Source organism: Canis lupus, chromosome 17 (genome assembly GCF_048164855.1).
Source record: "Canis lupus baileyi chromosome 17, mCanLup2.hap1, whole genome shotgun sequence".
In the NCBI taxonomy this organism is placed as follows: domain Eukaryota; kingdom Metazoa; phylum Chordata; class Mammalia; order Carnivora; family Canidae; genus Canis; species Canis lupus.
This window is the reverse complement of record NC_132854.1, coordinates 49,734,155-49,756,890: the sequence shown is the minus strand read 5'-3', so window position 1 is coordinate 49,756,890 and position 22,736 is coordinate 49,734,155. Positions and strand designations below refer to the sequence as shown.

At 33.8% G+C, this 22,736-nt stretch overlaps 1 long non-coding RNA gene across 9 annotated transcripts in view; it reads left to right on the top strand.

Annotated features, from left to right (window-relative positions):
• LOC140608415 (uncharacterized) overlaps positions 1-11,664 on the top strand; it is a 56,199-nt gene extending 44,535 nt beyond the window's left edge. For 5 of the 9 annotated variants that reach the window (XR_012010443.1, XR_012010441.1, XR_012010438.1 and 2 more), the window contains exons 6-7: positions 10,185-10,308; positions 11,423-11,662. This is a non-coding gene — a long non-coding RNA (uncharacterized lncRNA). Of the gene's footprint in view, positions 1-1,506; positions 1,902-10,184; positions 10,309-11,422 lie in introns of those variants that run through there. The other 4 variants (XR_012010440.1, XR_012010437.1, XR_012010444.1 and 1 more) reach the window with 4 other exon arrangements.
• Positions 11,665-22,736: the final 11,072 nt, after the last annotated feature.

The window sequence follows — 22,736 nt, the reverse complement described above, 5'->3', positions numbered from 1 at the left end:
TATTCATGAGAGACACTGAGAGAGAGAGAGGCAGAGACACAGGCAGAGGGAGAAGCAGGCTCCACACAGGGAGCCTGATGCAGGACTCTATCCCAGGACCCCGGGATCAGCACCAGAGCCAAAGGCAGATGCTCAACCATGGAGCCACCCAGCTGCCCTTTCTACACCTAGCTTTTGACCATAATAGGATGGTACAAAATACATTTCTAAGAAACTGACATCAGTTAAACCCTATTCTGCAAAATCCAAGCTAAAAATAAGGACAATAACATATGGACTTCTATAACAAATGAGCTTGCGTGATTATTGTTTTATATTCTCTCACTGTGAATGAACAAAGAGCAGAGAAACATCCATGGGCAATGGTGTATAAACAGAGGTGATGCAGAGTAGACTAGATCATACAGATGCAGCTGGAAGAAAATGCAATAAATTAAGCATGAGTCCACAGATCATGGTATGCAACAGGGAACAGAGGAATGATTTATTGAAATGTTATGATTTGGCAAATGTTATTAAGCCACAAGTCAACGTTTTGTATAAGATTATCTTGAAAGTTAAGCTGGCTCTCACTTCCTCATGTACTATAAAAGAAATTCATTTTAATTAAATTTGGTTGATTCATTGACTCACTCTACACTCATTCATTCATTCATTATTAATTAATTCAAAGTATATTCATTAAAAAACTACTATAAGCCAGATACTTTGCTAGATATGGGGAGACATGAATGGAAAAGCGGAATAGGTTCCTGCCCTAATGTAAAGACATAAATAAGATGATTTCAGATAGCCATAAAAGTTATGAAGAAATGAATTATGTGCTGAGATAGAGAGAAATGAGAAAGGTATGCCACTTTTTTTTTTAAGATTTTATTTATTTATTTATGAGAGACACACAGAGAGAGAGAGAGAGGCAGAGACAGCCAGAGAGAGGGAGAAACAGGATCCATGCAGGAAGCCTGACATGGGACTCGATCCCAGGTCTCCAGGATCACGACCTGGACTGAAGGCAACGCTAAAACACTGAGCCACCTGGGCTGCCCGAAAGTATGCCTCTTTAATTAAGACAGTCTGGAAAGCCATAAGTGCTGGACTTTTTTAACATCAGCTTGCTTATCCAGGACCTTTAATAAATGGTAATTGTGAATGTGCCAGAAAAACAAAAACAAAAGATAAACATGAGGAAAACGATTTAGGTCAATATTAATCTAAGTGTAACAATTTTTATGACACAGCACTTGCAGTTGGATAGAGAGTATTGGCCACCTGTACTCGAACTACTTGTGACAACTATGCAAAATTATTTAGAACCATAACTCAGAGACGTAAAATTACCTTGAATATGTTTCTTAACAGGTCTTTGTAGAGCCTAAGCTCCTCAGTTTTTAAATTGTATCATGTGTGTTAATTTCACTTGGAGCCCTCATTATAAAAGAAAATGTTGGTAATTTTATTGTTGCTTGGATTCTAACATGATCATAATACCATGTTTTTAAATCCTAGAAATCTCTCAAAGAGGAATTTTATAAGACGTATAATTTCTACAGTGTGAAGACATAAAAAGGTGACATTGGAAAATTATGCCAAAGAAGGGAAAAAAGAGGGAGGCATCTTCAGATTCACATGTTTAGGTTACAAAGGAAAATCAATTATGTAGAAGGGGAGAATTTTGAACCAAGTGTTGGTATAATTTGTAATGCTATGCAGGCCTTAGACTTAAAAAAGAAATAGTCAACCTATCATTGTTTCTAAGTCTTCTCAGCTTACTTTATTATTGTTGTTGTTATAAATGACTACCTTAACCTCCCCTTTCTTTTAATATCTAGGTTAAGAATCATTGCCCATATGTGTTCTTTAAAGTCATCCCACTTTTGTCTTGCTGTCCTTTTCATAGCTGTATTTCCCATTTGAATTCACATAAGTGTTATCTATTTGCTCTCTGATTTCTAAACTTACTCTTTGGATGACTTACTATATTTCTATAATAAAGCCCTGACTGTTTACTGTTGTTTGTGCCAAAAATTCTGTTAATGATGCTGATGGTGCTGATGACGTGTGTGTTAAACCTTTACCAAGAGAAGAAACAGGATGGATAGTACTTAGTGATTTAAGGTGTCTACTATTCAGATAAGTGATGAATTCCTGGCACTCATTTATTAGGATTTATTTGTTAGGACGAGTGAGCCCTTTATTGTCTTTCATAGAAGTTGAAAGAATGAGAGGAGGAACTGCTTATGGAAAGTTTGACTTGCTACAGATGGTTATTGGCTGAATTGGACAAGTTTTGGAGAAGAAGATACAGATAGAGATACAGGAATATGTTTTTCCTTCTTACAATGCTTTTACACATTTTTAAATTTAAAAAAAGATTGATTTGGAACATTTGGGTGCATTTTGAATAATGGCTATTGCTATGGATAGGGCAACAGATGGTCAGAATAGGATGAGGCATCTATGTGCCAGGGGAGGTGGTTTGTGGTAAGATCAATTTCTAGCTAAAAAGAAAGAAATGAATAAAAATGCACTTAAACTTGGAGATGAGTGGATTCTCCTGAATCTAATAGCCTATCTGCAATCTAATAGGCCAAATCCTAAATATTCGTTTTAAAAGTGAGAGATTCCCAAATAAAACGTTTTACGTAATGGAGATCTGGATACTTCTTTGGATTTTTCAAAACTACCCAGATACTTCAACAAATCTATATAGGTTGCTAGGTAATTTCACGTGTATTTTTCTTTTTATCTCTTCTTTCCTCATCTCTTCTTCCTGAGCGTAGTAATTCAGAACCAAAATGAATTAAATAAATCTCCTGGTATTGTCCAAGTTTTGACAGAGACACTGGCTTCTCTAGAGTTGGTTTTTGTTTTCTGTAGAAGGAGGAACATTTCTGCAAGGAAGATACTGAGGTTATTTTCATAGAAGGAATACAATTTAAATCAATATTGATAGTCTGTGTAGTGGCACTGGGTGCTTTAAATTCTACTTTCTGTACCCTGTCTTTGCAAGTCTACTTTTACTTTTAAGAAATGATTAGATCTAAGGCAGTCCTGTATCCATTTGGAGATAGATCTATATGTATCCTGAGGGCTGAACTGCGGTCTATAGAAATCATACCTTCAACCCAAGGTATGATGCCTTTTGTGACAGGTTCTTTGAAGTCTTTCTTCAATCTTTCTTTAAAGAGAAAAAAAATAGTTCAAACACACTTTTTTTTTTTTTTAAATTCAGAGTTAGGTTTAAAAGTTTACCTGATCATAAGATGGGGGGAAGGAGGAAAAATTATTTTTTCTTAATGACATTGGTTTCTCTTTGAAGTCCAGCTTCTAGACAAGTCACATCAATATCAAAGAATCCATAAGCAGATTCAGAAAAGCTCAGATTGGAAATATCAGGATAAGTCAGTTTTCTGTCTCTGAGCTTATAAAACTTTACAAAATCCTGAAGGTTTTTGGTATTTTAATTAACAATAGATGAATAATATTTTTATATTAACATCATTAAATAAATATTTTATAGATGAAAATACTTGGCTGAAAAACACAGATTACCACATAAATTAAAGCTTTTGATCCTTGGCTTCTCCTCTTCCTTTAGTAAAGCCTGCTGAAGTGAGTCAAACTCTTCTCCTTTTAAGAAACACGGAATCTAGATGCAGAAAACAGATTTAGGATTCTAATGCCAAATTGTTCTATCATATCTTACTACTAATCAGTTTATCTATATTTGAAAAATCCAAAACAAAAGTTCAACTTATTAAAATTCTAAAACCCCTTATTTAAGGTTTGTAGCAATTTTTTAGAAGGTATTATTACTAAGCCCATTAGGTAAGGGAAAACCTATGTGCATCATTGATTACAAAGAAAATGTCAAAGTCTTAGAGTTATTAACTGGAATTTGAACCAAAGATAGTTTAACTCCAATGCACATGCTATTTCCAGAATACAATGACTTTCTCAAGCATATTTAGTTTTCTTACCATGTGTAGTCTTCCAGTTTCCCCAACCTATCTTACTGACATTTTCTCCATGTTGATGTGATATAGCAAAAAACTTTAAAGTTGGATTAAAAATTAAAAGTTAGAGTATTGGCACGAAGTATTTCGAGAATGGTGAAATAAAGATGTGTGAATGTCTGTACCTCAATAAAAGCAATGACAACAGTGGTGAAACAGTCAAAATTAACATTTCAAAACTCACTTATTTAACCAAAAGCTTGCAACAATTCTTGGACAATCAATCCAAGATAAATAGCTAAAGCAGGGTAAGAATTTAAGTGCTCTGGCATTAATGCTCTCCCTATTGCCATCTCCCCTGTTCCCAACAGGCTCTGTGGCAGCCTTATAACACCTGCAGCCTAGAAAACACAATAACTGTTAAAACCAGCAGACAGAATGTTTTTGGAGTTCCCCCAAAAGCCTAATCCCCTGAAATATCTCACTATTTAATCTGTCTGGCAGTTCCCTGGAAAAGCCCCCATTCACAGGGTTTTGCTTGGAGATGACTCAGAGGTCAGTAAATGAAGAAAACCCTTATCCCCAGGGCATATATGAGTGGAAATTGCCTAACATTGCAGTGTGTATATGATGCAGCACTACTAGAAGGGACAAACTTTTAACCATTCTATAGTCAAAATCGTAAAAGGAAAACCTTGAAAATGAAATGTCCATAGAAGGCTTTGAAAGATATATAAGGCCATACACATATGCAGAGCTGTGCATATTCTCAGGAAAGACTGGAGAACGCCAGAACTGCTTACCACTGACTGATTTTAAGGATGCGTGCAAGCAGAAAGTCACAACTAAGACAGAGATGTAAACTGCCTGCCTGAGCCTTGAACACATGGGGCCCTTCATCAAACAGTGGGAGATTTACTAGGTCCAGGAACCTAAAGGAAGATCTGCCCAATCATTAGTGGACAAGTAGGCTAACTGGACAGGGACTTCAGAGGCCACTCTCAAACAAGAATAAACTTTATAGAATTAGTCTAGGAAAGACAATAAACAAAATAAAACAACATATGGGAAAAAACAGCTAACCTCAGCTAGGGTAAAATGTGATTCTCAGAATTGCCAGATTTTTATTGTTTAAAATGTCCAGTTTTTACAGAAAAATATTTATGAAAACTTAAAAGAAATATCAAAGTATGTTCCATACACAGGGAAAAAAAAGTGCAGTCATTAGAAACTGACACTGAGGAAACTCAGATGTTGGGCTTGCTAGACAAATACTTTAAACAGCTGCTATAAATGTGTTCAAAGAATTAAAGGAAACCTTACCTAAATAATTAAATTAAGTAGAAAACTATGTCATGCCAAATAGAGAATATCTATAGATAGATAAAAGTCATATGAAAAATAGATATTCTGGAGTTGAAAAGTAGACTTGAACAGACAGAAAAAAGAATACTTGAAGATAGTTAATTTATGTTATTCAGTCTCAGAAACTGCATAATAAAAGCATAAGAATCTGCATAAGAGAAACATAAGAGAAAAAGGGGAAACATGAACATTTCTCAAAAAAAGCGAATTATGATTAAATGTATGTACATCATCAAGAGAGTTTCAGAAGGAAAAGGGAGAGAGGAAAGAGTGGAGACAATGTTTAAAGAAAGAGTGGCCTAAACTTCCTAAATTTAATGGAAAGCATTAATCTACACATCCAGGAAGCTCAACAAACTCCAAATAGAAGAACTCAAAGAGATCCATAACTAGCCACATCATAAACTCTCAATAGCCAAAAACAATGAGAGAATCTTAAAAGTAGCAAGTGATAAATAACTTATCAAAAGGGATCTCCAGCAAGAATATAAGCTGACTTATCATCAGAAAGCACAGATGCCAAAGGCGGTGAGATACCATATTCAAAGTGCTGAAATAAAAGGACTATCAAGCAAAACTTTTGTACAGAGCAAAACTATCTTTCAAAGAGGATGGCTAATTAAGACAATTACAAATAAACTTAAAAAAAAAAAGCAAGAGAATGAATGTAAAAAAGACTAACAATGCAATCAGTAATGAAAAGAAAGCATGAACTGCTGCGCTAGTATCAGGCAAAATAGACTTTAATATAAAAATTGTTACTAGAACTAAAGAAGGGCGGTTTATAATCATGAAAAGATCAATCTATCCTGAAAATGTAATAATGATAAGCACATATTCACCTTTCAGTACAAACCCTAAATTCATGAATCAAAACCTGACAATTGAAAAGAAAAATAGACAATTCAACAATAATTGTTGAATTCAATGCACTTCTCCCAATAATGCATAACATAACTAGACAAAAAGCTAAGGAAAGAGAAGACTTGAACAGCACTATCAACTAACTTGACAAAACAGGTGTGTAGAACACATCAGCCAACACCCGAATACACATTCATCTCAAGAGTACATGAAACATTCTCCAGAATAAACCATGTTAGGCAATACAAAATGCCTAAAGAATTATACAAAGATCAAAATTATACAAAATATGTTTTCTGACAAAAACATAATTAAATAGGAAATATATAAGAGAAAGAAATTCAGGAAACTTATAAATATGTAGATATTAAACAATACACTCCTCAACCAATTAGTTTTGCAGGAGCTAGTGGGAATAGGGAACGACTGCTAAGGGGCATGGAATTTCTTTTTTAGCAGATGAAAATATTCTAAAATTAGGTAATGATGATTGTACAACCATGAATATTCTAAAATATTCTATTCTATCAATATCTGAATATTCTAAAAACCATGAATTATATAAATCAAAAGCTTATGTTTATAGTTAAACTATATCTCAGTAAGCTAGATAGATCATAGAGAGCTAGAGAAAAAAAATAGGTAGATGATAGATAGATAGATAGATAGATAGATAGATGATAGACTGACATTTGTGAACTATGGAATTCTGAAACTCAACCTGTCTGAAATTCTTAGCTGTAAAGTGGAAACATGAATGCCTTCTATTAACTCAGAGACTTAAGTGTCATGATAGTTAAAAATCTATGCAAATATGCTTTGCAAATTGTGGCACCTTCTTACAAAAAATTTAAGCTATTATTATGTTTGACCAACCTACCATATAAATACTCTTGTATTCTCATTTGCATGCTTAAATTTCTTGTGGAATGAATTTGTTCATGTATCATTTATTTATCTTAGAAAAGCATAAACAAATTTCTTTGGACTTTCATGAAACTGAAAGTCATATATATGTGAAGCCTTTTTGAGTCGATATCTTGATTAAAAGATATTTATTGAGTTTCTGTCTCAGACAATATGTAAGAACTGTACTCCTTGGTGGTTATAAGTGAGTTCAAATACAAAATATTAGACATACATATATATCTTTATACATATGTTTATACATACCTATAAATACAGATAATAGATAAATGAGAAGCACAAAATTAGTACCAAGCCACTCAAAAAACTTATGTGAAAACTCTTATGAATATTTAAGAGGTTGTTTTGTGGGCGGGGGGGGGATTACAGGCAGAGACACTTTATGACTTATTAAACTTTCTAATTTTCCATCCATTTGATTGACCTAACAATAAAAAGCTAAAACAAGTAAGTACTGATAATTATATTGAACATTGGAAAATCATAAACTCTATTGGTAAGTATATGGTTTTGTACAACTACTTTGAAAAAAATTTTTGCTTTATCTATTAAATTGTTTATCTATGCCCTATGATGTTGCAAGTCTCAAGAAATAGGATATACATTCTTTATATATCCTCGAGAAACTCTTCATAGCAAAATAAAATTACTTGTACAAAAGTTTTTATAGTGATATTATGTATAAGAACAAAATATTAATAAACCACCTACATGAGTTTCAAGGATTGGACTCAAATTGGTGGTGTGGGAAATAGGCATATTTGAGCACTCATAAGTCTCAGAATTTAAAAGGGGAAATTTGGAGGGATGGTGGTAGTGCAATAACAGGGTATATAAAGGTGCTGTAACAGGTATATATAACAGGGTATTTAACAGGGAATATAAGGTGTCTATAATGGGGATATATAAGATATATAACCGGGCAGCACCTTGGTGAGAGTTTTCAAAATATAATGTCTCCCAAGGCACAGCTGGATGTATGTGACTGATAGTAGTTATTCCTTCTGTCTTCAGACTCTGCTGTGTTGACAACCTTTAAGTCTCAAACTCTTATAAAGAAGTAGCGGACGCTTGAATGGTGATGGGCAAGTAGAATGTTGAATGTATGGAATTAGATTTCAGGATCAATCTCAACCAACGTTTGTGGATCTGCAATTGCTTTAGTCCTTAGTCCTGACAGTGCCCAAACCTCTATTTTTGTACTCCTCAACTTTCTTCCGTGGTTTCAGAGGGTCCCAATTACTTACTGCCTTTTTTTTTTTTTTTATGTCAAAGTTAATTCAGTTAGAACTGTTGAATTAGGCCTTATTTCAGTCAGGTTCATTTATTTCTAAATTCTACTCATCAGAAATATGGGCTCTTTTTTTATTCATTCAACTAATTTACTGTGATCCCAAAAGTATGATATTATCCTTAAAAATATAGGTTGAAATAATATAAATTTCTCCAATGCAGTGACTTGAAACTATTCTTCTTGATTTGGCTTGATCTTGACAATCATCTTTCAAAAGACATAGGGATCCCTGGGTGGCGCAGCGGTTTAGCGCCTGTCTTTGGCCCAGGGCGCGATCCTGGAGACCCGGGATCGAATCCCACGTCGGGCTCCTGGTGCATGGAGCCTGCTTGTGTCTCTGCCTCTCTCTCTCTCTCTCTCTCTCTCTCTTTCTCTCTGTGACTATCATAAAATAAATAAAAATTAAAAAAAAAAAGACATGTATCCCATAAAGGCCTGTGGACTTCTCAGGTGTGCTATTTATGATAATTATTCTGTAACTCTTTGTTAATTGTTTATCTGAATTATATTTAATACAGAGGCTCTGAATAATGTTCATGCTTTTGAGAAATACATAATTTACAGCATCTGAATGCAGGTCAGGATATGCCTTTGCAAATTCTTCACATTATTTCATAAAGATTAGTTTTTTAAAATGTGAAAATAAAAGTGATTGGACTATTTTTTTTACCAAAGAATATATAGAGATATATATTACATATATGTATAATTTATTTCCCTTAAATCAAATAAAGAGCTACTGAAGAACAGGCTTTGGATTTTTGTTTTGTCTGACTTCTTGAAGTCTTTTCTGTGAGTTTATTTCAAAATAATGCAATCTTCAACCTCATTTGTTGTTCCCACCTTGTCTCATAATATACCTAACTATATGAGTCGACTTTTCCCATAGCATGTCTGTATAAATGTGACATTCCTTAATCTCTTTGTCCCACAGTGAATTTTGGAGATTAAAGAAATAAATGGGATGCAGTTTAGAGATTATTTTATTGTGATTGTATGCACACCCTAGTACACTCTATGAAAGCAGAAGAGTGTATTTTTAAGCATTCTTTGAACTACCTGTCAAAGTTAATTTGTGTCAATTATACTGCTGTTGATATACACTTTCAAGGTGGAGAATCATACAGCATATTTTAGTTTTTCAGGACTTACTTTTTTTCAAGGAAAAGTATTTTTCTAGCTTATTTGTTTTTTAACTACTGAAAGTTGTCATACCTTGATCCACACACCATGTGAATATAAATGCAGATTTTAACGTATAATTACTTCCCAGTACCTTGTCTTTGTAGCCTCTTTGTGTCCTCAGGATATAGTGCTCAAAAGGTTGTTTTTTTTTCCTCAGCATAGCATCCCCAATTCTGAAAAGAGGCAGAATTTCTGAGAAGGAAGAGATATCACTCTCTACGAAAAACACTTGATAAGAACTCCTCGCATTCGAGGTTGGGAAAAGAAAAAGCATTATTTTTGGTCTGAAATATCACCCATTCACAACGTGTCAAAAGAGACCACTGCTGTCTGCATTAGTCAATTTTTTGGAGCCATCTGCCCTCACTGTGGGATATAGTATAGCCAGAATGAGCACTGCAGGTACCTGAGAAAATGCCAGAAGTGGTCTCAGTCAAGATAATTCATTGGCTAGTAGAGAGAGAATTCCCTGGCTTTAAGGAGATAGAGATTGAAAACTAAGAAAAAGTTGCCCTTTAAAAGAGTGTAGTGTATCCCAGAGTTCCTGTACTTGTCTTTTGGCTCATAAGATTTGCAATTCTCTCTCTTCAAAGTGTCAATAAGGCCGTGGAAAGAATAAAACATACTATTTGGTGGAAAGAGCTAACTATCCTGCTGCAAATGAACACCCTATGTATCTCTGACTAAATTGACTACATAATAAAAGCAAAGCAAATGGTGAGGAAAAGCACATTATATCTCTTTCAGGCTTGTTGCCTGATTTTACTAACTACAATATGTTTCCTTTTAATCTTTTAGTATATGTATTTATTTTTAGAATACTCAAAGAAACATTTATGTCAACCAATTAAAAATATTATTAGCAGGGAAACCTCTATATATTGGTTTCTTGACAAGTAGATAGCCCCAACTACGTCCTACATTTTAGTTACAAAACACTCCTGAAAAGAAATGTATGTTAATATGTTTACGCAGTTGTCCCCCATAATTAATTATTCCAGGTTATTTAATAGCTTGGAGGGATATCTTGTTTCATTAATTTACATTAAATTAGTTTAACAAGTATATCATGTCAATCTGAGCCATATGCTTTATTACTATCTTGGTATTAGAGAAGTAGATAAACTATTTCTGAGCTCAGTGAAATATAGTACATTATATTAGGTATTAGAGGTATTAGATATCTGTTTGTTAAGTGATTTACTCCCTTCCTGATGCTTTTAGAGGTAAGAATTTTATTGCTTTGTTTTTGTTTTTGTTATTATTTACTTTGTCTCTGTAGTGCTTTGGGAACTAAAAGGAATGCATATAGAAAACATAAAACATTATTCTCTAGATCTTACCACTTTATTACTGCATTGAATGGTCTAAAATAATATACTAAAATATTATAGAAGTTTGAAGTTTGTAAAAAATAAATATAAATTAATATTTAATATTATATACTTATACTATGGGTTATCATTTCTATATAAGAAAAGGGAGATCATTCCTAGCAAAGAAAATATAAGATGATTTTCTTGGTAAATGGGCAATTGCTCTGAACTTTCACTCTAACAAAATAGTGTACATTTAATGTTAAATATGTAGTTTGTCACAGTTTTTCTGTGATAAATTACTCAAGATGTTTTTAGCTACAGGGTTATATAAATCAATAGATATTTGACTTTTTTCAAATCTTTGTATAAATGTATTAAATCTAGATATATAAATATTCTATATTCTACATCATACATTATATAACATAGAGTCTGTGTGGGTGTTATGTATGTATCATCTATTGCTTGAAAACATACTTTGCAAAGGATCCTGATCATTTTATTTTTCTTAGTTGACAGATATTGGCTGGAAAATATGTCACGTAGAAAGGGGATTTCAATGTGCTTCACTACTGAAAATATTTTGCTGGATTTTGAACCAAGAATAAGCTAAGTCTGAATGATCTATTCAATTGTATCAAGCCCATCAATTTCAGAAAACTTGCTCTATTTCTATTGTTGGCAATTGCCAACACTAAACTCCTAAACTCACAAACTCACAAAAATTAAAGAGATAACCTTTCTCACACAATTCCTTTAATTAATATAACTGTAAAGATATTGGCCCCAAGGAATAAATGTTATTTCCTTACATACACTCTACCTGGGCCTAACAGAGGGTATGGTATCTCAATTTTGGTAATTAGGAAGTAATACCCACAATGTTGACATCATTCTTTCTTCTTTTTTCTTTTATCAAGTTTGATATGGAAAAAACATTTTTATCAAAACAATGGCAAAGGTAATAGTTGGTTACAAGTGCCTAATGGGTTGAATAATGTTTTTCTAAATTCATGTCCTACTTAGAATCTCCAGTGTAACCTTATTTGGAAATAGGGTCTATGCAGATATAATGAAGATAAGGTTTCATGAGGGCCCAAAATCCAATGTCAGTGCTCTTATAAGAGAGAGAAAAGGACACACAGAAACAAAGAAGACTATGTGGAGGCGAAGATTATACAGTGATGAAGCTACAAACCAATGTACACCAAAGATTACTGAGGGGTCACCCAATGCAAGGGAGAGGCAAGGAAGTATTATCCCAGGAAGAATTTTTCCCCAGGGACTTTATAGGAACACAACCCTGACAATACCTGGATTTCAGACCTCTAGCCTCCAGAACTGTGAGAAAATAAATTTCTGTTGCCGTAAGCTACCAAATTGCAGTAATTTGGTATAACGGCTGGAGGAAACTAAGAGTGACCTATTTGGCATTGTGGGGGTTTTGATGTCCCATTATCTGAATCTAATCATCTTTTATGGTTGAACTATATAGTTTTATCTACTGCTCCACCTGTGTGCCCAGTCCTATTTCCATTAGTCTCTATAAGAACAGGGTTCCAGCAACCTCCTTGCTTTTACTGAGCTTTCCTATCTACAGGACCCATCTCCTTAACTATAATACATCCTAAGAAAAAAATGGAAAATACTAAACCCATCTTTTGATTTCACATTGCTTTCCAGCTAATATTTCTTCTTTCTGCTCCTTTTATATAAAATTGCATCTATATCCATTGTCTGTAGTTTTCTTCTTCCCATTTTCCCTTGAGTGACTTTAATAGTTAAAATAGGTAAGCTTGTCCACAACATTCTAGTAAAAAGATCCTTTGTCAGGGTAATTACCACATTGTCAAGCCCCCTGGTGAATTCTCAGTACTTCTCTTTTGCTCTCTCAACACCATTTAGTACATTTGAATGCCACTTTGAAAACATTCTTCACTTTGTTTTGAGGAATCACACTCTCCATGTTCTTTTTATTTGGCTATCTTCTCACTAGCCAGAAATCTCATCTCTTGACCCCTAAATGGTCAAACTTCAGTCCCTATATCTTTTTTTTTTTTTTTCATGGTAATTCCATTCAGTGTCAAGACCTCTAAATATCTTCCATATGGGGGTGCCTGGGTGGCTTAGGTTGGTTTCACCTCAGATAGTGATCTCATGGTGGTGGGACGGAGCCCTTCACTGGGCTCTGTGCTCATCAGGGAGTCTGCTTGAAGATCCTCTCTCTCTGTCCCTCCCCCCATTCTTGTGAATGCACTTTCTCTTTCTCTAAAATAAATAAATAAATCTTAAATAAATAAATATCCTCTATATGCTAATATTTCTGAAATTTAAATAGCTAGCATAAATGGAACTAACTATAAATGAATAACCAAATAAGTGAGTAACAAATGAATTTTGGGGGTATAACCTAATTAAAACATTATAAGTTATATTGAAACTATAAATTCAGGTTTCTAGCTAAGTTTGTAATGACATGCCTGACCATAATTTGTTAAATTCTTTCACTTACTTATGGAGATTGATGTGATGAAAGGAAATGGAAAAGGGTTCTGGGATTTCATAGTTCTTAGAGATTTTAATTATAACAGACTGCAGAATTCTTGTTTTTCTACTCAGTGAAGGAACTTTATTTTTGTTTTCAGGTTTAATGCAAATAATGCAAATAACTGTTACAAGAATACATTTCCCAATCTTCTAGAATGTACATATGACAAGTGACTATGAAGGCCAGTGAAATATAGCTAACTTCTGTATAAAAGAAAGAATAAATCATTTCTCTTTTCTTCATCATTTCTGCTGCCTTGAATATAGATAAAATGCCTGAAAGATTAGCATCTGTCTTAGCTCAGGAAGAGCCATGAGGATGAAGGTCATGGATAGCTCACCAAAAAGAAATAGAGGGAAGTAGTGACTGTGATAAACTCAAGGAGTCCCCATGCCAGCCTTGAACTACTTCCTTGCCTGGTATGTCTGTATTACTGTCCTTAAGTCTCTATTACTTTAATCCAAACCTAATATTAACTGGCACTTTACTTATATTTGCAAGTAAAGTGCTTGAGTGTAAAAATACTAAAAATTCAGTTTGGTTAAATAAAGGACTTGAGACATTGGGAGATTATAGGACAAAAAGCTGGGAAGCTTTACCAATCTGTGATAGAACATTCTACAAGTAACTTACTATATACTATTTCTAAGAGCAATGATTGAAGAAATAATGAAATTTGGTGTATGTTTGCACTTCTTTATCAATAAAAATCTATGAGATAGATAAAATCAGATTGAAGCCAGAAGCTCTTCAACAAAGATGGATAAACTAAGTTAAGCCTATTTATAGCATGCAAAGTAAGTTAACTGAATATTCTATAATTGGGAATTCTGAAGGCTGAAAAAGTTATCAGTTCCTTAAATTAAAAGTGTTATAATGGATGGAGGTAAAATCACAGCCTTTGAAGATGTGAATGACATCCAATCATATAAAGGTCTGAGAAAGAAAATGGTAGCTGTGTTGGCTTTGCATTCAAACTATTATTTTAAAGGTCTCAACACAGCTACACCTTTTTTGAGAACTAGATTGAAGCAGAATATACAGACAACTAATACAAAATAATGATGTTCAAGATTAAAACCTGTGAGCGTGTAGAGAAAATATGTTTCATGATTCTGCACAGTGATTGCTTTTGGAGCAAATTTTACTGAAACTTAAGTTTCCTGGAACTTTTATCTATGACTGATTAGCAAATGGGGACTCCAAAGAGATTTACTTTCTTAGATTTCTTTCCTTAGAGAGATATTTCAAGAGAGGATAAGATTTGGGACTATGAGACACTATAGATTACAAAGCTGGAGACACTTATCTCTTCTTAGGAAAAATTTACTTATAATCCAAAGGATCACAGTAACAACTCAGAATTATCCCCATTGTGTTTCTAAAGAGACTCTCAGTTAAGGAGAAAGAACAATTGACCCTTTTTTCTTTATAAACACCTAGATTCATTTTATTGATATTCATTGCCTATAGTAATGAACCCATACATGGAGAGTGACAGCTGTCTTTCATTGCCTCGGGATAAGAATTTGGGCACAGAAGAACCACATAGTTATTATTTGTATTCAGCAAATAATAACCTATTCTACACCAAAAACCTTGTGTGTACACTTAGGATATTACCAATAAATAAAGATACTAAAAATGTAAAACAAATATCTTACAAAAGGTTTGATTGTCAAATTTTCCTGTGGAACTTATAAACAGCAAACAGGTTAGAAATTGGTTGGGTTTTTGATGGAATTATAGTGTCAGAGAAACCGAAGGCTGCCCTGAAACAGACCAAGACTATTCAATGTTTAACAGAGCACAAGATCTCTTTCTCCTATTAAGAAGTTTGCTGTTAGAGCTTTGAGGCCCCCAGGTAGCATATACTCTCTAAACCCAATCCAGATAAGGGCACAGAAAATAAAGGACAGGTAAATCCTTCCCAGTAAATGAAGTAAAGGCTGCAAAGAAAGTAGGAAAGATCAATGAAATGAAATATAAAAATCATATGATTATCTCAATAAATGCAGAAAAAAGCATTTGACAAAATTCAATACCCATTGATATGCCATGATAAAAATTCTCAACAAACTGGGTATAGAGGGAACATGTCTCAACATAATAAAAGCCATATATGGCAAGCCCACAGCTATTACCATACTCAATAGTGAAAAATTGAAACATTTTCTCTGAAATTAGAAACAATACAAAGGTGTACATTTCTTGTAACTTCTCTTCCACATTATACTGGTAATCTAAGTCATAACAATTAAAGAAAGGAAAAAAAGATTCAAATTGGAAAGAAGGAAGAAGAATTGTCTCTGTTTGCAGATGACATGATTGTATATACTGAAAATTCCAAAGACTTTACTGAAAACAAAACAAAACAAAACAAAACAAAATGAAAAACCCAAAACCTGTTAGAACTAATAATTTAATTCAGGAAGTTTCAAGAGACAAATCAACACACAAAAATAAGTTGCATTTCTATATACTAATAACAAAATCTCTGAAAAAGAAACTAAGAAAATAGTGTCATTTATAATACCATTTAAAATAATTAAATACTTAAGAATAAATTTAATAAGGTAGAAGATCTGTGCACTGAAAACTATAAAATTTTGATGAAAGAAATTGAAGAAGACACAAATAAATGGAAAGGAATTCCATTTTTACAGATTGGAAGAATTAATAATATTAAAGTAATACTAACCAAAGAGATCTACAGATTCAGTGAAATTCCTACCAAAATCCCAATGGGATTTTTCACAAAAATGGGAAAAATAATCTTAAAATTAGAATGAAACAACAAAAGATTCCAAAAAGTTAAAGTAATCTTGAGCAAGAAGAATAAAGTCATAGACATTATACTTTCTGATTAAAACTATATTTCAAAGCTATAGTAATCAAAACAGTATAATAAAATAATATAATATAAAATCAAAACAGAGACACCTGGGTGGCTCAGCAGTTGAGTGTCTGCCTTTGGCTCAGGGTGTGATCCCAGGGTCCCAAGATTGAGTCCCACATTGGGCTTCCTGCATGAAGCCTGCTTCTCCCTCTGCCTATGTCTCTGTCTCTGTCTCTCTCTCTCTCTGTGTGTCTCTCATGAATAAATAAATAAAATCTAATTTTTTATATTTATATTATATATATATATTTAAATCAAAACAGACACATAGATCAGTGGAACATAATAGCCCAGAAAGAAACACACATCTATGGTGAAATAATTTTTTAGAAAGCCACCAAGAATATATAATGGAGAAAGAATTGTCTCTTCAATAAATGGTGTTTAGAAAACTTTATATCCAATATTGGAGCACCATGATTTGCATATTCAATAGAGTACCACTGGATCATGCAAAAGAAGAAATTGGACCCTATCATTCATACATAAAAATCAATTCAAAATTGATTAAAGACTTAAAAATGAGATATGAATATGAAAACTTGTAGAAGAGAACAGTGAAAACCACATTGACATTGGTTTTGACAACGATTTTATGAATTTGACACCAAAAGCAAAGGCAACAAAAGTAAAAATAAAAAAGTAGGGCTATGCCAAACTGAAAATTTCTGCACAGCAAAGGAAACAATCAACAAAATGAAAAGGCAGTCATAGAATAGAAGAAAATATTTGCAAACCATATAGTCAGTAAGAGGTTAATATCCAAGATATATATAATGAGCACTTACAACTGAACAGCAAAAAAAAAAAAAAAAAAAAAAGTCAAATTTTTAGAGAAACAGAGAATTCAGCTAAGCACCTATCCATATTGAATTTGTCAATGGACATGTAATTGACTTGAACAGAGGTTGCATCTTGGTTAATTTTAACAAATTTATTTAGAACAAGTAAATGAGAGCATGAGGGAAATTTTATTTATTTCCAGTTGGTCTATTATAGTTTCTTGGTTGGGAAAATTACACATATCATTTAAGTAATAAAGCAACATATTTTTCCCCTCCTCCCAGTATATTTTCTATGCTGTAGTCAAAATTTTATTTTTAAAGTTGAATTTAATCTTGTCCTACTTCTACTTAATGCCATTCAATGTCATCCAATTGCACTTAGGATATACTTTTAAACTGTTAATGAAATCTATTAAGGATTTTGCCTTTCATATAAATCTGGCCATAGCTTCTCCTTAGCCTCATATCTTACTCCTATCTCCTTTGCACTACGTACTGCAGCAGTTTAAATATCTTTCAATTTCAAAACACACTACTGTATTTTTCTTCTTATCCATTGCACATTACTCTTTTCCACTTGTTCGTTGGCTAATTCATACACATTTTTCAACATCAGTTTAGATGTCATTTACTCTGGGCAGGCTTTTCTGACCCTAAAGTCAACATTATGTCATTCTTTTCATATACTGTTATAATTGCCTGTCCATTTTCCCTCTAGATTGTAAACACCGTATCTTATTTTCTCCCTGTGCTTGTTTCCATATGAATAATTGAGGATCAGAAAGGTTAAGGTAATTGATCTAGTTCACACAGATAATCAGTGGCAGAGTCTGGCCCTTTCACAGATTATTTAATATATATATATATATATATATATATATATATATATATATATAACTGTTAAACCTCTCCTAGTTTGTACACAATTTTTCTTGTATTTCTGATAGCTAAATATATCATTTGCTCTACATGTTTTACAGTGTATTTTATGAATATGTGTTTTTCACACTTGTCTTATGATCATGATTTTAAGTATATGGCCAAGAAATTTATCATTACATTAAATAAAATGCTATTTTTATGAGAATTTTTATAAAAAATATAGAGCCCTTTATCTTATCATGAAATCATTTGTGTTTTCCTAAATACATTATAGCTAATTTTCCATAAATAAATATTAATTACACATTCATTGAATTGGTTAGGAAAATTGAACTCTAACATATATGTTAAATTTGAAAAATCAGAATTTTTAATAGGTTATTTAAATAACTTTTATTGTGAATTCATTTTTCTTAATTTATTCAATATATAGTAACATTAGCTTCAGCAAAATATGTCACTTACTCCTTAAGTTTTTGTCTTTTTTTAATATTTTTTGTAAATGTAGTGTTTAGAATATAATAAACCTGCATATGATCCCAATTTTGGCATTTAATGACTAATATTATTTATTGACAAGAAATTCCATGTATTAGAGCCTCAGTTTCTCCAAATGTAAACTAGTGACATAGTTTAATTGAAAATTTATTTGAAAATTATTTGAAGATTAGTAAGCACATAAATTTGTAAGCTATACATAATAATGGGCCATAGATAACACCTATTCAATTAAAGTTATCTATATTTAGAAAAAATAAAATAAGATATATAGATTTCTATTTCCTTTTTTTTTTAATTTATTTTTTATTGGTGTTCAATTTACTAACATACAGAATAACCCCCAGTGCCCGTCACCCATTCACTCCCACCCCCCGCCCTCCTCCCCTTCTACCACCCCTAGTTCATTTCCCAGAGTTAGCAGTCTTTACGTTCTGTCTCCCTTTCTGATATTTCCCACACATTTCTTCCCCCTAACCTTATATTCCCTTTCACTATTATTTATATTCCCCAAATGAATGAGAACATATAATGTTTGTCCTTCTCCGACTGGCTTACTTCACTCAGCATAATACCCTCCAGTTGCATCCACATTGAAGCAAATGGTGGGTATTTGTCATTTCTAATAGCTGAGTAATATTCCATTGTATACATAAACCACATCTTCTTTATCCATTCATCTTTCGTTGGACACCGAGGCTCCTTCCACAGTTTGGCTATCGTGGCCATTGCTGCTAGAAACATCGGGGTGCAGGTGTCCCGGCGTTTCATTGCATTTGTATCTTTGGGGTAAATCCCCAACAGTGCAATTGCTGGGTCGTAGGGCAGGTATATTTTTAACTGTTTGAGGAACCTCCACACAGTTTTCCAGAGTGGCTGCACCAGTTCACATTCCCACCAACAGTGTATGAGGGTTCCCTTTTCTCCGCATCCTCTCCAACATTTGTTGTTTCCTGCCTTGTTAATTTTCCCCATTCTCACTGGTGTGAGGTGGTATCTCATTGTGGTTTTGATTTGTATTTCCCTGATGGCAAGTGATGCAGAGCATTTTCTCATGTGCATGTTGGCCATGGCTATGTCTTCCTCTGTGAGATTTCTGTTCATGTCTTTTGCCCATTTCATGATTGGATTGTTTGTTTCTTTGGTGTTGAGTTTAATAAGTTCTTTATAGATCTTGGAAACTAGCCCTTTATCTGATATGTCATTTGCAAATATCTTCTCCCATTCTGTAGGTTGTCTTTGAGTTTTGTTGACTGTATCCTTTGCTGTGCAAAAGCTTCTTATCTTGATGAAGTCCCAATAGTTCATTTTTGCTTTTGTTTCTTTTGCCTTCGTGGATGTATCTTGCAAGAAGTTACTATGGCCGAGTTCAAAAAGGGTGTTGCCTGTGTTCTTCTCTAGGATTTTGATGGAATCTTGTCTCACATTTAGATCTTTCATCCATTTTGAGTTTATCTTTGTGTATGGTGGAAGAGAGTGGTCTAGTTTCATTCCTCTGCATGTGGATGTCCAATTTTCCCAGCACCATTTATTGAAGAGACTGTCTTTCTTCCAATGGATAGTCTTTCCTCCTTTATCGAATATTAGTTGTCCATAAAGTTCAGGGTCCACTTCTGGATTCTCTATTCTGTTCCACTGATCTATGTGTCTGTTTTTGTGCCAGTACCACACTGTCTTGATGACCACAGCTTTGTAGTACAACCTGATGAACATGGATGCAAAAATTCTCAACAAGATACTGGCCAATAGGATCCAACAGTACATTAAAAAAATTATTCACCATGACCAAGTAGGATTTATCCCTGGGACACAAGGCTGGTTCAACACCCGTAAAACAATCAATGTGATTCATCATATCAGCAAGAGAAAAACCAAGAACCATATGATCCTCTCATTGGATGCAGAGAAAGCATTTGACAAAATACAGCATCCATTCCTGATCAAAACTCTTCAGAGTGTAGGGATAGAGGGAACATTCCTCGACATCTTAAAAGCCATCTATGAAAAGCCCACAGCAAATATCATTCTCAATGGGGAAGCACTGGGAGCCTTTCCCCTAAGATCAGGAACAAGACAGGGATGTCCACCTCACCACTGCTGTTCAACATAGTACTGGAAGTCCTAGCCTCAGCAATCAGACAACAAAAAGACATTAAAGGCATTCAAATTGGCAAAGAAGAAGTCAAACTCTCCCTCTTCGCCGATGACATGATACTCTACATAGAAAACCCAAAAGTCTCCACCCCAAGATTGCTAGAACTCATACAGCAATTCGGTAGCGTGGCAGGATACAAAATCAATGCCCAGAAGTCAGTGGCATTTCTATACACTAACAATGAGACTGAAGAAAGAGAAATTAAAGAGTCAATCCCATTTACAATTGCACCCAAAAGCATGAGATACCTAGGAATAAACCTAACCAAAGATGTAAAGGATCTATACCCTAAAAACTATAGAACACTTCTGAAAGAAATTGAGGAAGACACAAAGAGATGGAAAAATATTCCATGCTCATGGATTGGCAGAATTAATATTGTGAAAATGTCAATGTTACCCAGGGCAATATACACGTTTAATGCAATCCCTATCAAAATACCATGGACTTTCTTCAGAGTGTTAGAACAAATTATTTTAAGATTTGTGTGGAATCAGAAAAGACCCCGAATAGCCAGGGGAATTTTAAAATAGATTTCTATTTCCAATAATGGCAGAGTAGCTTTTACTGGATTAACTTTCCTACTAGGACAATCCCAAACACTGGCAAACACATTTTATTTTTATTTTTTTAAGATTTTATTTATTTATTCATGAGAGAGAGAAAGAGAGGCAGAGACACAGGCAAAGGGAAAAGCAGGCTCCATGCAGGGAGCCCGACATGGGACTCGATTCAGGGTCTCCAGGATCAGACCCTGGGCTGAAGGCGGCGCTAAACCGCTGAGCCACCCGGGCTGCCCAGCAAACACATTTTAAAAACTAATAGTTTTGAGGTCTTTGTGAGTGACCAAAATCAGACAGAAGCTCCACTAATTTAGCCATAAAGGGCAAACAAACAAACAAAAAGCCCCACTTCACTTGATAAAATGATGACTTTGTCCCGAGGACACTCCCAAATTTGAACAGTTAACAAAATCTGGTTTTATAACCATTAAAGCAAAATCAAATTGGCCTGAATAGTCAAAGGATGAGTCAGGATTGCAAAAGAAGCTGTAAATTGGAAACCCAAGAAATGAGAGAGCTACAGAGGATGAAGACCCCAAATCTTTCTTAACTCTTCCCAAATGCTTGGGTGAACCTTGAAATGTTAATGAAAGGGCAGGGGTCCAGAGACTACAGGGAAAAATGAGAAGAACAGGGAAGCTATTTCAGTCACTGCTAAATCAGAAAAGACATTCAGTATCACCAAGTAAAGGTGACTTTGCAAATAACTTAGGTTTTCTATGAAAACAACACAAGTTCTATGCCTTTAAGGTAAAGATCATCTGCAAGCACTAAGGGATTTGGCCAAGGAAAAAAAATCAATTTTAAGGTGCTCTGCTAGTATTTTAATTAGTTACCGGATAGAATAATACTTAGTAGTATTAAGAGACAAATATTAAATGCATGATACGTAATGTCCAGAGCATAATAAAGATTATTAGGCACACAAAGAAAAATATGAACTATAGTTAGGAAAAGTTAGCAGACCAAGAGTTAAATATATATTGGAGATTCTAGAGAAGAAGTAAAGGATATAATGTGTAAGGTAATGATAAATTTCAGGAAAGATTTGGTTCAAAAAGAACCAAATGGAAACGGTAGAAATGAAAATATAATATCTGCAATTAAAAGCATTTTATAGGCATTAATATCAGCCTGGACACAGCAGAAAATATAATTAGTAATAACTGAAAACAGATCAATGGACATTATCTGCATTAAAACACAGAGAGAAGAAAGATGAAAATAAATGATTCTACACTAACAGTAGTAGAGCGTAACTTCACACTCTTGAATTGAACACTTGATACAATGACTTTGTGCTCCAAGACTACAGTACCTGCAGGAGGTAGGCAAAATGGTGAACAAGGTTAACATCATCAGCCACATGTGATAAATAAATAAATATGTGTGTGTGTGTGTGTGTACCTTTGATATAATACAGTGAGAATGGCACCTTACCTTTGTGGACTTTCTTCCAAAATTTCATAACTCTAGTCAAAAAATAAGGAAAACAA